Source organism: Neofelis nebulosa, chromosome 1 (assembly GCF_028018385.1).
Source record: "Neofelis nebulosa isolate mNeoNeb1 chromosome 1, mNeoNeb1.pri, whole genome shotgun sequence".
Lineage (NCBI taxonomy): Eukaryota > Metazoa > Chordata > Mammalia > Carnivora > Felidae > Neofelis > Neofelis nebulosa.
In genome coordinates, this window is record NC_080782.1 from 158510787 (window position 1) to 158524286 (window position 13500).

General features: G+C 55.8%; 1 long non-coding RNA gene across 1 annotated transcript in view; it reads right to left on the minus strand.

The window, feature by feature from the left end:
* Positions 1-1743: 1743 nt before the first annotated feature.
* Positions 1744-13500, minus strand: part of LOC131518865 (uncharacterized) — a 68288-nt gene continuing 56531 nt past the window's right edge. The window contains exons 3-4 of the long non-coding RNA XR_009265312.1: positions 9156-9281; positions 1744-2163 (exon numbers count right to left, since the gene is read on the minus strand). This is a non-coding gene — a long non-coding RNA (uncharacterized LOC131518865). The remainder of the gene's footprint in view (positions 2164-9155; positions 9282-13500) is intronic.

The following is a 13500-nucleotide window of genomic DNA, read 5'->3' on the forward strand; positions in this document are numbered from 1 at the left end:
ATCAGTAGATATTTGTGTTATTCACATATATAAAATCCTCATTTTATATGCAGGGAAACTGAGAGGTGGTTTCTTCAATGCCACCAGTCCTACATGAGGACTGGTGCTGCTGTACCTCCCCCTGCTCAGGGGCCCCAGGATCTTTGGGGGACCCTGGACCAGGCTCATGGACACAGGGCTCTCAGTCAGCCAGGCAGGGCTCCAGCTCCTCTTCTGGTCTCCAGTTCTAGCTCAGGGCATAAATAGCCCTTTCCGGCCACCCTGGACAAGGAAGACCGCCCCGGGACAGTCCTTCCTCTGAATCCCCCACCCCCAGCCCTCCTTTATGGGGCTCCTGGGGAGGCCACTTCCTTTTCCTTCAGAATAAACTGGATGCTCCAGTCTCCCCTGGCACAGCTTCTAAACAGCACCCAACTATTAACACAAAGTTCAGGAACAGGAAAAACTACTCAGTGTGCTGTAAGAAGTCAGGGGAGGGCTCCCCTGGGGGATGGGCCAAGACTGGCAGGGCCCCAGGGGGGCCCCCAGGGGGCTTGATCATGAGTGGGGCTCTAGAGGGGGCCTGGGTCGTCTCGGTTTTGGGGCCTTGGTGCTGATTACGTGAGTGTGTTGTTTGTGACAATGCAATAAGCTGTACACTGTATTTTAATAAAAATTTACATGAAAACAAACTGCCTGGTTCGGTCCCAGCCCCGGGGCAGCAGGAGAAACCTTGGGCCGCTTGCAGCTGGATGCCATCCCCTTTAGTCACCCTGCAGCAGCTCTGTGGCCCTGGGAAAACCCCTTCCCCTCTCTGGCCTCAGTTTCCCTCTGCTGAATGAGTAAGTGGTCAGTGTGTCTATTCCTGGCTGTACAGCAGGAATGGAGCCTCTGACAAACACTGATGTACGGATGCCTGGGCCGGAAGACGGACCATTAAGTCATATAGCCTCCGGGGGAGCCTTTCTGCACCTTTGCTTTGTTCTAATTCTTTCCTTTGAAAAAACCATAGCTTCACAGGAAGCTGTAAAATACAACGTCCTGGGAGGTCCCGTGAACCCCCATCCCCAGCCTCCTCCAGCCATAACCCCTTGTGCAACTGCAGACACCATCCAGACCAGCAAATTGACATAGGTAAGTCCGCCGAGGTTATTCTGACTCACCAGACGAGGACATGCGTGTGCGTGCATGTGGGTCTCCCTGTAATTTTACACCCGGGTCGCTTGCGGTAGTCCCCCGCCGTGATCAATCACACAACTGTTCCATCACCAGGCTCCCGGTGCTACCCCCCATAGCCACGCCCACCTGTCCTCCGCAGTCCCTCCAGGCCAACAATCTGTCCCCGGGCTCCACCATTTTGCCCTTTCAGGAATGCTATACAAATGAAATCCTAGACTTTCACTCAGTGTCCCTGGAAGTTCATCATTACCTCCTTCCTCTTGACGGCTGCGGAATACGTGCTCCACGGCACAGATGCACCAGTTTAATATCCATTCGCCCCCCGAAGGGCATCTGGGCACCTTCCAGTTTGGGGGCTGTTCTGAATAGAACCACGATGACCATTCTGATACAGGATGTTGTGTGACCATAAGTCTTCATTTCTCTGGAATGAATGCCCAAGAGTGCGATAGCTAGGTCATACGAGAAGCGTGCATTTACTCTGAAAGGAAACTGCCAAACTGTCTTCCGGAGCAGCTGGACCATCTTACATTCCCAACAGCGAGGCAGCAGCGGTCCGGTTTCTCCGCATCCCTGCCAGCGTCTCATGCTGCTACTATTTTTTTTTTTTTTTTTTTTTTACATCAGCCACTCTAATAGCTACGGGGCGAGAGCTCACTGTGGTTTTGGGGTGCATCTCACTGATGGCCCATGTTGTCGACCATTATTGTTACGTGTGTTTACCTGCCAGCCGCGTATCTTCTTTGGTGAAATGTCTGTTCGCGTGCACCTTCATTTTTCAAAGCTCCCCGGATGGGTTTGATGTGTGACCAGCTAATCCCCTAGGAGCTTCCGAACTTGGGAAGTTCTGTCAGTTTTAAAAAGAACATGGTCGCTGCTGTAAGAATTCTGGGCAGCCTGCGCTTTCTGGAAGGGCTACCTGCAGAGTTCTGTGGTGGGGTCCAGGCTGCTACAGGTGGCTTGGAGTTACTGTGTCTCAGGCCAGAGGGGGAAGTTTGTCTGTTCCTGAGAAGGAATGGGGAGAAAACAGAGAGCAGAGACAGAGGGGAGAAGGAGGCTCTGGAGGCCACGTGGCATAGGAGGGGACCCCTCCCTCCCACGGGAGCCTCTACAGGTATTACTGTCTCGTACAGAGCAGTGAGTGGCTAAGTCCATGTCTAGGGCGAGGGCATGACCCAGGAGGGAACTTGAAGCAAGCCAGCTCCAGACTGTCGCAGGCCCCGGAATGGACCTATTTGTGGAGTTTACGTCAGTCTCCAAAGGGGTGGGGAAGGCCGTACCCCTCCCAGTTACAGGGCCCCCTCCCTCTCATTAAATAAGCAATAAATGCCCACTGCACCAACTGTAGAAATAACAGCAGAGCACAACAAGGAAATAAAATCATCCGCCGTCCCAGCTCTCTAGGGACTAACCAGTGTAACTATTTGAGGGTACTTTCTGGCTGGGCCTTTCTCTAAATGTGTGCCTGTGACTGGGCGTATATATGTTTTTTGGTTACACAGAAGTATATTCTGTTCTATAAAATACATCCACCCCCTCACCCCACACTTGTCTCAAGCATGTTTTTAGGTCTTCAAACATCCCTCCACGTCACCCCTTTGGAAGCTGCCTGGAACCCCTGTGGGTTCCTCATTGCCCCAGGTGGGCGCTGGGCTTAGGTCCATCTCTCCTCTCCTGGTAAACAAAGCTGCGGGACCGTCCCATCAATGCGGCCTCTGTGAACAGGTTGGGATGTTCCTCTAGGACCCATTCCTGGAATTTCTGGGTCACAGGGTGGGAGTGTTTTGATGTCTCTGGGTACACACAGACGCTGACCCAAGAGGTTGGGTCAACACTCTCCTGGTGGCAGTGGTGGTGAGTGTTTGGCCATCTCGGGGCTCCAGAAGTTTCTCTGTTGGGGCAGAGATGAGCGCAAGGGAGAAGGTGCTGGGTGGCACTGTGCCCCACGCAGAATGCCCTTACTCGACGCCAGGTCCACAGGAATCAGCCGTGAGACATGCCGCAGAGGCTGTGTGAGCAACGGTGCACCAGGTCTGTGCTTCTGACCCCTCCACCGGCTGTCGGGGAGAAAGTAGCTAACAGCCAGGGCCAGGTCTGGGGCTCGCCCCTCACCACTGGCCTCCAGAGTCAGTAAGCAGGGTGCCTCTCTGGGGGCGTGGAAGCAGAGACACAGAGAAGGTGCCCTTATCCCTCAGGCGTGAGGCTTTTTGCCCACCGACTGGGGTTCCCAGTTCTGGTCTCACAAGCGAAATGACCCTGCCCCAGTCTCTGCTTCCTCATCTATGAAACGGGGCTGATCTTCCCGCCTCAGAGGCCGTTAATGAGGCTCCTGGGAGCTTACAGACTGGAGGTGCCTTGTAAACAGACGGATGTGAAGCGTTGCCATGCTGGCTCATGCCCGGGCTGTCCCGCCCAGTCCCCCAAACCCCACCTGGGGCCTCCCTCTGAAAAGGCCACAGAGGGCTCCTGCCCGCCCACCCTCTGCCTTCCTGTCCTGGCTCTGGGCCCCAGACAGCCCTGCCTGCCAGCCTGAGGCCCCACTGCCCAGCAGCACAGTGAGACAATTATCTCCAGGCTGGCCTCTGTGCCCTTCCGTCCTGCCAGGCAGTTCTGCCCATGAGCTCAGCCTGAGTCTGGAAAACTCCCTGCTGGCGGTGGGATGGAGGTGGGATGTGTATCTTTGCAACGCCCCCTGGGCAGAGGTGTGGGGAGAGAGATCAGGGTGGCCAGGCAGGGGCCCTGGGTGAGACCCGAGGGCATCTAGTCCCTCTCTGGGCCTCAGTTTCCCTGCCTGCACCATGAGGGTGTTTGTCTAAAGAAGTGGTTCTTCACTCTGTGTGTGGGGGGGGTGCGTCAGGCCATTTGGGGACAGTGATTCATTCATCCCACTTAGTAACCATGCAGTCCCCACTTTGGGCCAGGCTCTCTAAGAGCTTAGGACTGACTCACATCACCCTCACAGCCAGCCTGCGATGTGGGATGTCCTTATCTCCACTTCACAGATGAGAAAACAGAGGCTCCCGGATGTGATCAGGGGCATTATTCCGAGCACAGGACGATACGGAGTGAATAAGACAGACCCATCACTGTCCGTGTGGACGGAGGGGGCACACCAGAAAAGTAGATAAGGATATGTGCACAGACAAGGCCGCTGGGACCAGTACAGAAAGTAGGAGCAGCTGCACGAGACAGGAGAGACACTAGCCAAGAAAAGCCCCTAAGAAGAAGTGACCGCTGGCTCTGAAGGGCGGGGCTCCGTGTAATGGATAAGCAAGGGAAAGGCCTGAGGCGGGAGCCAGCTGTGCACGTTCAAAGTGAGGGTCCCTCTTGTGGCGCACGGGGCCAGGCCAGGCATCTGCTGCAGGAACGAAGCCTGGCTTGGAGAAGGAGGCCCACTGAGCCCCCCAATACCACCACTCCAGCCCAGCATGGAGCCCAGTTCGGGGCTTGAACTCACGACCCTGAGATCAAGACCTGAGCTGAGATCAAGAGTCAGATACTTAATGGCTGAGTCACCCAGGTGCCCCAAGCTTCTCAAGGGCGGTAGAGGGCCCCGAAGCCTTAGTGGGGGATGGGGGGGGTGGTGTCTGGATAAAAGGGGAGCCCTAACCTACACCCTGGGTTCATGGGACGGAGGGGCTGGAGAGGAAAGCAGCTCAGTGTGTGGGGGCTTCTATTTCAGGGGTGGCAAGATGCCATCACAGCTCTGTCCCCCACACGGCTGGTCTCTGCTTGGGACACAGAGCACTCTCTGGGCAGATGGCTACGGCCCAGGCAGAAGGCCTTGGGTGTCCTTGGCCCACGGGGTGGGCTGGTGGCTGCAGCAGCTGCAGGCAGAGTCCGTCTGTGGCTCAGCCGAGTGGGTGGATGGAGGCAGTGTCCCCACTGCAGGGTGAGAGTGGCGGTCCGACCCAGCCCCTGACCTCCCCAGACTCCAACCTACAGAACACCCAGCTAGGCCCTCCCCCAGTTCCCCTCTCTGTACCAGCAATTCCCATATGGGGGGGGGGCCCATTTTGGTGATAGCACTGCCACCCACCCAGACCCCCAAGGCAGACCCCTGAGTACTATAGTCTGTGACCCCTTTGATGCCTTCTTCTCCCTCCCCGCCCCCTTCCCCCCCACCCCCCCACCCCCCCCCACCCCCCGGCCTTGGGCTGACCCTCATTGGACACTCCACTCCATGAGCTGCCTTGGCCTCCCCCTCGGACCACCTCTGGCACTTCCCATAATGCCTGCCCCACCCAGCCCAGGCCTGGCATGGGAGCACCCTCTGGACAGCGCTTTCTGGGTGAAAGAAAGAGAGACAGACAACAAACTTCAGGCTGAAGGAGACAACGTGGGACATCCTTCTCTCACCTGACAAACACCGAGAGCTGTTCTGCGTCAGGCTCTGGCCTGTCACTAAGGCCTGGCTCAAGTGCCACCTCCTAGGTCTCTGGTCCCTCAGTCAGTACCGAGATAGTTGCAGAGCACAAAAAGGAGGGGGGTATGGCTGGAGGGAGCAAGTAGGGGGAGGCTGGAAGGCTCCTGAGGGCCTGGCCCAGATTTCCTATGACCCGATATGGGTGCAATGTCAGTGAGACAGATGTGGCCCTAGGAGAGGGGGTGAGCAACCCTGCTGTCCCCAAGGCAGAGTCCACACCCTGGCTTTCCACTGATGGGCTAGGTGACCCTGGGGGAGAGTTCTGTCCTGTCAGGGCTCATGTCCCTGTCTGGGGCTGCCTGGTAGGGATACCTATCTGAGGCCTGATGACAGGCTAAGCGCGTGTCTACAGAGGCAAAGCCATATGCACAGCGTGCCTGGGGAAGGCTGCTGGAGGGGAGGACGCCCTGCGTGTCTGGCCCGTGCAGCACCCACCCTGCCCGTGGAGCTCTGGGGTTGGCAGATCCTCACCCCTAGGCTCCAGGAGGAAGCAGCAGCCCTGAGAACAGGAGGGGGAACCCACAATTGGTCCAGGGAATACATCAGCTGAGTGCAGGACCCGGACCCGGACCCGGACCCGGACCCGGACTACCCAGGCCTGAATCCCCTTCAGCCCACAGGGCCCTTGAGGCTAGCTACATGCCTCCTGGAGCCTCGAGCTCTTCTTCTAATGAAGAGCCTCCAGACCCTGCTCTGTCTCTCTGGTGGCTCTGAGCCTCATAGGTACCTCCTAGTGAGCGCTCTCTAACCTGGGAAACGCCATGGACAAATCTCGGGCCCTGTACATTCCGGCTGCAGAAGCCCAGGCCATCTGAGGGCCTCACCCTTGCTGAGAAATTGCTCTCCCCTGAGAACCCTTTTGTGCCACCTGAAGTCATCTCTGTGAGTCCTCACTCTGGCCTCAGGGGCCCGGGAATGGCCCATTTACAGATGTGGGGCAGGCCTGCCCCACAGCCCTGACTCTGCCTCCCCCCCAGGCTGCTCCCCTCCAGGGAGACAAGGCGAGACAGGATTTCCCCCTCCCTGAGGTGCTGGTTAAAAAGGATGTGAGGTTGATCTGAAACACAATTTTTTTTTTTTTTTGGAAATATACGGTGCCCCAGGCAGCTTAAAAAAAGTGTGTGTGGTTTTTTTTTTTTTCTTTAAATACATACTACTGGGAAAAAGAGCAAAGATGAAATGGTAAGAAAAATGATGTCTTGTTTATAGGTCCCAGCTTGGCTAAGAAGGATGGAGGTGCGGCAGCCTGGGGTGGGAGGTCAGCTGGTCCCGGGCATCGAGCATGGGGGTAGGGGGCGGTCCTGAGGATTTATGTAGATACACCCAGGGGTAAACCCTGTCCTCCCATCCGTAGAGCCCCTGGCACTCAGGGTCAGTGAGTCCAGGCTCCGGGCTGGGGCCAGAGGCTGGCCGCCTGGGTGAAGGAGGCATCCTTGTGCGTACCTGTGGCTTTGGCAGATGTGTTCATATGCCCACTACCCAGCTGAGGCGGCCAGCTTGGCCTATGTTGCCCTCTGCTTCCAAATATACTCAGTGGGCTGTCTGTAGCCTCGGTTTACTGCCCCGCCCCCACAAACACACACACAAGTGAATCCTCCCCCTACATGGTCAGGTGGGGCTGACCCCACCTGCCCAGATCCAGAGGCAGCCAAGTGACAGAAGCAAGCTGACTGGCATACAGCCTTCCCTGGGCCATGGAGGTGGTTTCGGGAGTGGCCATGAGCCCCAGGGCTGACCAGTGAGATGGGAGGCCAGAGCTCCCACAGGAGAACATGACCCCAGGGGCAGACAAACAGGGGAGCAGAGTATTAGAGCCCCTGGAACCAGCCACACTGAAGCAGACCCCTGGGCTGTGCCCGGATAGTAACCATTCAAATCTCTTCTGACTCGAGTTTCTGTCCTTTGCCACCCAAGGGCTCCTGGGTTAAGTCCGCTCCCCAGCCCCGGCCTGGCTTCCTTCCCTTCCCAGATGTCCATGTTCCTTAAGCCCCAGTGTGTCCCAAAGCTTCTCTCTGCGTGGTGAGAATCCAGGGAAGGCAGGGGACGAGAACAGTATTTTGGGTCACAGATCCACCATGTGCTTTATTACCTCACGGAATCCCGATGGCTACCCTGCAAAGCTGGAATTATTGGCCCCACTTGACAGAAAAGGAAACTGAGCTTCAGAGAGGTTAAGCCATCTGTCCCAAGCCCCACTGCCACCGGGTGGCAGATACGGGGCTCCATCTGAGCAACTTCTTGGAGGGTGGCTGGGCCCTGTGGCAGGGGGTGATATTGGAAAAGCCCTCGAGAATGCCAACACGGTGCCCCCTCCCAGCTCCGCTGTCCCCCCACCCCCCGCCCCAGTCTCAGGGAGCTCCTCTGAGGCAGCCTGATCACCCAGCAGCCCTGGAGATTGTCGGGGACTGAAGCCGACCCAGGATGGGGGATCGAGGGACTTGGAAGGTGCCTGCAGCCATCTGGGTGACAACGGAGTGAAGCCGGGCGTTTCTCTCTTGTTCGATAATGAGAGCAAATGTGAGGAAGGCTCTCTGTGTTGTCGCAGGGCCCAGCAAGCGTGGCGAGACACAGGCTGTGATTTTCAGTGAGGGCTGTGGTGATTAAAAATGCATCACTTCCCTTATTAAGCATTCCAAACAGATGCCGGGACCGTCTTGACGAGGAATGGAACCGCCGAAGCCAACAAAACATCTTGCAATTAACCACACTCAGATGGGCTGCCCACTAAGCTTCGAGGCTGCTCCAGTGGGACCCTGTCACAATTGGATGATTTGTCACTCTGAGGACAGGCCAATGCACCCGTGTCCAACAAGGTCAGGCGTGACTGGAGACTGGGAGACTCGGGGCATCTCTAGCCCAGGTCTCGTGTCCCCAGCTCATCCCCAGAAGGTCAGGTGGACGAGAGCGGGAGGCCAGAGTCCTCCATCTGGGGTCTGTCCAGGGCGCCCAGCCCCCGAGATCCCAGGTGGATCGGGCCCTGAGCCCACACCACACTCGGTCTGGCTTCAGCCCCGCCGTCCCCAGCCTCACCGGCCTTGTCCTGGCTCTCCCTCGACCCGTGACAAGTCAATTTGCCAAAATCCCATTCACTGAATAGTCAATTTGCAGGATGACAGGCTCATCAAAAACACTCGATCCCCTTAACCTTTTTGTTTTAGTTGGCCGGGTTACGTTTTTGCTTTCAAATGGCATTTGAACGAAGGTTTGATTTGTGTCTCCCTGAGAATGGGCACAGAGGGACAGAGGGGACAGAGGGAGAATGAGGTGGCTGTATTATCACCCACACAGGTGGCACTGGGCAGAGGCTGAGCGGGAGGGAGTGGACGGTCTGCAGGCACAGGGGAGCAGACAGGCCCACTTGGGGGAGCTTCTAGGTGGGGCTGGGCCCAGGCTTTGGGAGGGTGGGGTGCTTTGGGGTTAGGGTCTCTAGGGAGAGCTCCAGACTCTCAACCTTCTTGCCAGGGCTGACCAGGCACCAGCTGGCAGCAAAAGGGGCCTATGTTGTCTTTCTGGGATAGGGAAGGAAGCAGGTCCCCGTGCCCCTGGCTGGGGAGAGGTCAAGGGGTCTCACCTGTCAGGGAGGGGAGGGCGACAGAGGTCAGTGACCACACAGGCTTCTCCTGGAAGGACCAAGACAGGGGGTTGCTGGTCTTCCTGTCTCGTAGTAGCCCATCAGACCCAGCACCGGTCCTCAGCCCTTTTAAAAAGTTAAACCTGTTATTTTGAGACCCCTGTAGATTCACTGGTAGTTGCTGAAAGTAACAGAGAGAAATCCTATGTGTAGAGGACGATATCACCACCAGGATACTGACGTTGTACCGTCCATCATCCTAGATATCCCGTTTTACTCCTACTCATGTGCATGCGTCTGCATGTGTGCGTGTGCCCATGTGTGCGCGTGTGCGTTTGGTTCCATGTCCTCCCATCGCACGTGCAGGTTCACATACCCACCCTCCCAGTCAAAACACGCAACCGTTCCATTGCAAGGAGCCCTCGTCCACCCCTCTCTTTTACAACCCAAACCTTCTGCGACCCCCTTCTCTGTTCTGAAACAGAGCTCACAAATAACGGATCTATCTACATGCATATTTTAAAACAAAAGTCAACAGAATGCCCTCACTGTAACAACACAGAAAGGGAGCAAAGTGACCCACAAGGAAGTGACAGGCATCAGGTGTGATAGCGGTGGGTCTGGCTGTCCCACAGGGCAAATGAGGAAGTCAGCTGCCTGCCTCTCTAGGCGACGGTGGCTCCAACCCAGACGGATGCAGGGGCTTGCTGGCCAGTCGGTGCCACAGGGGATGCTGCCCTCCGTGACGGGATCCTTTGAATGGTGACAGCCTTTGGCAAAACTCTGAACATACCAAAGTCTGATCTGCCCTCGACTGTGAGAAGAGCAGTGTGTTCCTGGGAAACTCAATGTATATTAAAATCATATGAAATGCATTTTGTAGCTCGGATGTCGAATGGAGTGAGGTCCCAGGCTCAGTTAATTACGTACGGATTTTCAATCCCGTGAATCCGGGGTTAGACATTCGCAGGTTCTTGGCTGTGCAGGCCTGCCCCACACGGTGCACGGAGCTAGACCTCTGACAACTGCCAGCCACACACCTTTCCTGGAGGCCCCCATAATGCCTGCTAACATCTCCAATGGCCCCAAGGAGGCAGTGCGGCCCCGCTGAAAGTCCCCACAACTCACTCTCTGTCCCCACACGGACAGTTCCACCTGTATCTGTCTCCCCAGGGGCAGGGGCTGTGGTCCCCCAGGATCCAGCCCAGGCCCGGTGCTGGACAGGTGCTAATAAATGTGCCCAATAGGGCTGATCTGGACAGAGTCAGCCAAGGTGACAATGGTGAAGCTATGATGAACTGACTCCCCTGAGGCCTGGTGGGTCAGGGCTTCCCATCAGGAGACTGCTGCTTCCTTTAAGGGCCCGTTGGTCACCATGTCCTCCAAACTGAGCTTTTAATTGGCTCAAATCCGGAACTTCAAAGCAGTGATTGGAAACGAAACTGCTTTATGCAACTGGCTTGGCAGCTGGGGCATCTCAATAATAAAGCATATATGCAAATACACAGAACTTCCCTGAAGAACCTGAAGGAAGCAGACACAGCAGTGTCCCTCTAAGTAGAGGGACAAGGAGGGAGGAATTGATTTTGTACTGTGTACAGACATTTCTAAAAAATGTTTATTTATTTCTGAGACAGAGAGAAGAGAGAGAGAGAGAGAGAGAGGGACTCTGTTGAGTGCAAGCCGGGGAGGGGCAGAGAGAGAGAGAGGGAGACACAGAATCCGAAGCAGGCTCCAGACTCTGAGCTGTCAACACAGAGCCCGACGTGGGGCTCGAACTCACAAACTGTGAGATCATGAACTGAGCCAAGGTCAGACGATCAACCAACTGGGCCACCCAGGTGCTCTTGTGTACAGACAGTTTTGTTCCATGCGGATGAATTATCTCTCAATTATATGAATAAATAATCACCAAAAAAACCAGATCGAAGCAGGTATTACTTGTGTGATTAAAAATTGTTTGAGCACCTACTGTGTGCCAGGCACCCCCAGAGAGCCCATCCCCCTGGAATGCTTATGTCCTAAGGACTGGGTTCTGGATGGAGGGCGCAGAGCCCCCCGAATGTCCCCTCTGTCCCGGGACAGAGACCCCAGGGAAGGCAGTGGAGGCACTGGCAGGTGCCCAGCCAGTCCCACCCCTCCTGAGTCAACGCCAGGGGTCCCCGGAGCTAAGTGGTCCAACAGAAAGTGCGAGGCCTGCATCGCTCAGCCTTTATCAAAGAAAGGGTAGATCAGAACCACAACGAGACCACATCACACCATGAGGATGGCTGTTATGAAAAGCCCCAAACACAAAATAGCAAGTACTGTTGAGGATGCGGAGAAATTGAAACACGTGTGCATTGCTGGAAGGAACGTAAAATGGTGCAGCTGCTGTGGAATACAATACACTGGTTCGTCAAAGAATTAAATATACAGGCACCTGGGGGGCTCAGTCGGTTGGGCGTCCGACTTTGGCTCAGGTCACGATCTCGCAGTTCGTGGGATCGAGCCCCGCGTCGGGCTCTGTGCTGACAGCTCGGAGCCTGGAGCCTGCTTCGGATTCTGTGTCTCCCTCTCTCTCTCTACCCCTCCCTCATTCACACGCTGTGTCTGTCTGTCTCTCTCTCAAAAGTAAACACTAAAAAATTTTTTTATTAATCAAATATAGGGGCGCCCGGGTGGCTCAGTCGGTTAAGCTCAGGTCATGATATGGGCTCAGGCCGTGATCTGGCAGTTTGTGGGATGGAGCCCCGCGTCGGGCTCCACGCTGAGTGGAGAGCCTGCTTGGGATCGTCTCTCTGCCCTCCCCCCCCCCCCCCCCGCTCTCAAAATAAATAACTAAACAATTTTTAAAAACTAAGTACAGAATTACCAGATGATGCAGCATGTCCACTTCTGGGTATGTAACCAAAAGGATCAAAGGCAGGGTCTGGAAGAGATGTTGGTACACACATGCTCATGGCAGTGTTATTCACAAGAGCTAAACGTGGATGCATCAAGTGTCCACTGATGGGTGAACTCATAAAGAAGATGCGGTCTATCCACACAATGGAATATTATTCACCCCCAGAAAGGAAGGACGTTGTGAGAGACGCTACAACATGGAGGAACCTTGAGGACGTAATGCTGAGTGAAATCAGCCAGTCACGAAAGGACAAATACCCCACCTATGATCCCATTTATATGAGGCCTCTAGAGCAGACAAAACGTAAGTGGTGGTGGAAGCTGGGGGAGGGGAACGGGGAGTTAGTGTTTAATGGGGACAGAGTTTCAGTTTGGGAAGATGAAAAGGTTCTGGAGGTGGATGGTGGGGACGGCTGCACAACAGTGTGAGTATATATGTGTATATATATATATATATATATATAGGTATTTTATTAATATATATTTTTTTAATTTGGGGGGGAGGGGCAGAGGGAGAGAGTGAATCCCAAGCACTGAGGGCCTGACCTCATGACCCTGGGGTCATGACCCGAGCCGAAATCAAGAGGACGGTGCTCAGCCAACTGAGCCCCCTGGTTCCCCAGCACTGTGACTGTATCTCATGCCACTGAGCTGCACCCTTACAAATGGTTAAAATGGCAAATTTTATGCTACGTGTGTATTTTACCACAACTTTAAGAAGAAGGCTGTCGGTGCCTTGCCAGGCCAGGGCCTGCAGGGCTACCGAGAAACAAAGTGGGGCCCTGCCTGCAAGGGATGCCCCGAGTCTGGTGGGGAAGACAGGGAAGTGGGTAGTCGGTGACAACAGAGGGCCCTGTAGTGTGGCACAGGGGAGGCCCGGGGATCCAGGAGCCCAGCGAGGGGACCCATTTGCCTGGGGAGTCCAGAAAGAGGCACGAGCTGGAGGTTGGGGCCTGAGGTGAGGGGCGGAAAGGGTATCCCTGGAAGAGGAACCAGCAGGGGCCAAAATGTGGAGGCGTGAACTCTGTCCCCTAAGAGCCTGGGCAGGAGTGGGGTGCAGTGGGGTCAGCGCAGGACAGGAGAAGCAGGAGGCAGTAGGGGCCCTGGAGCCAGAGACGGGAGTGTGCGAGCAGGGCCACCCCACTGCTCCGCGGCACCCGCCCTCTTTTCTTCCCTCCGTCTCTCCAGGGCTTGGGCCCCTGTGGACTTGTTCACTGCCCCTCCGAACCGCAGCTGTTTGCTGCGAGCGCCCCACCAGGGCTGGCACACAGACCGGGTCGGATGAATGAATTGGCGCGTGGACGATGACCCCACGGTGACCACGTATGACAGGCAGACTCAGGTGTGTGCGAAAGATTCAGGATGTCTGAATGCAGCTTCCCCTTCTTGGAGCCACCGGTCCCTCTCCTCCCAGCCACCCGTGCGGTCCGGCACCCGGCAAGAGCTGACCCTGCCGCTC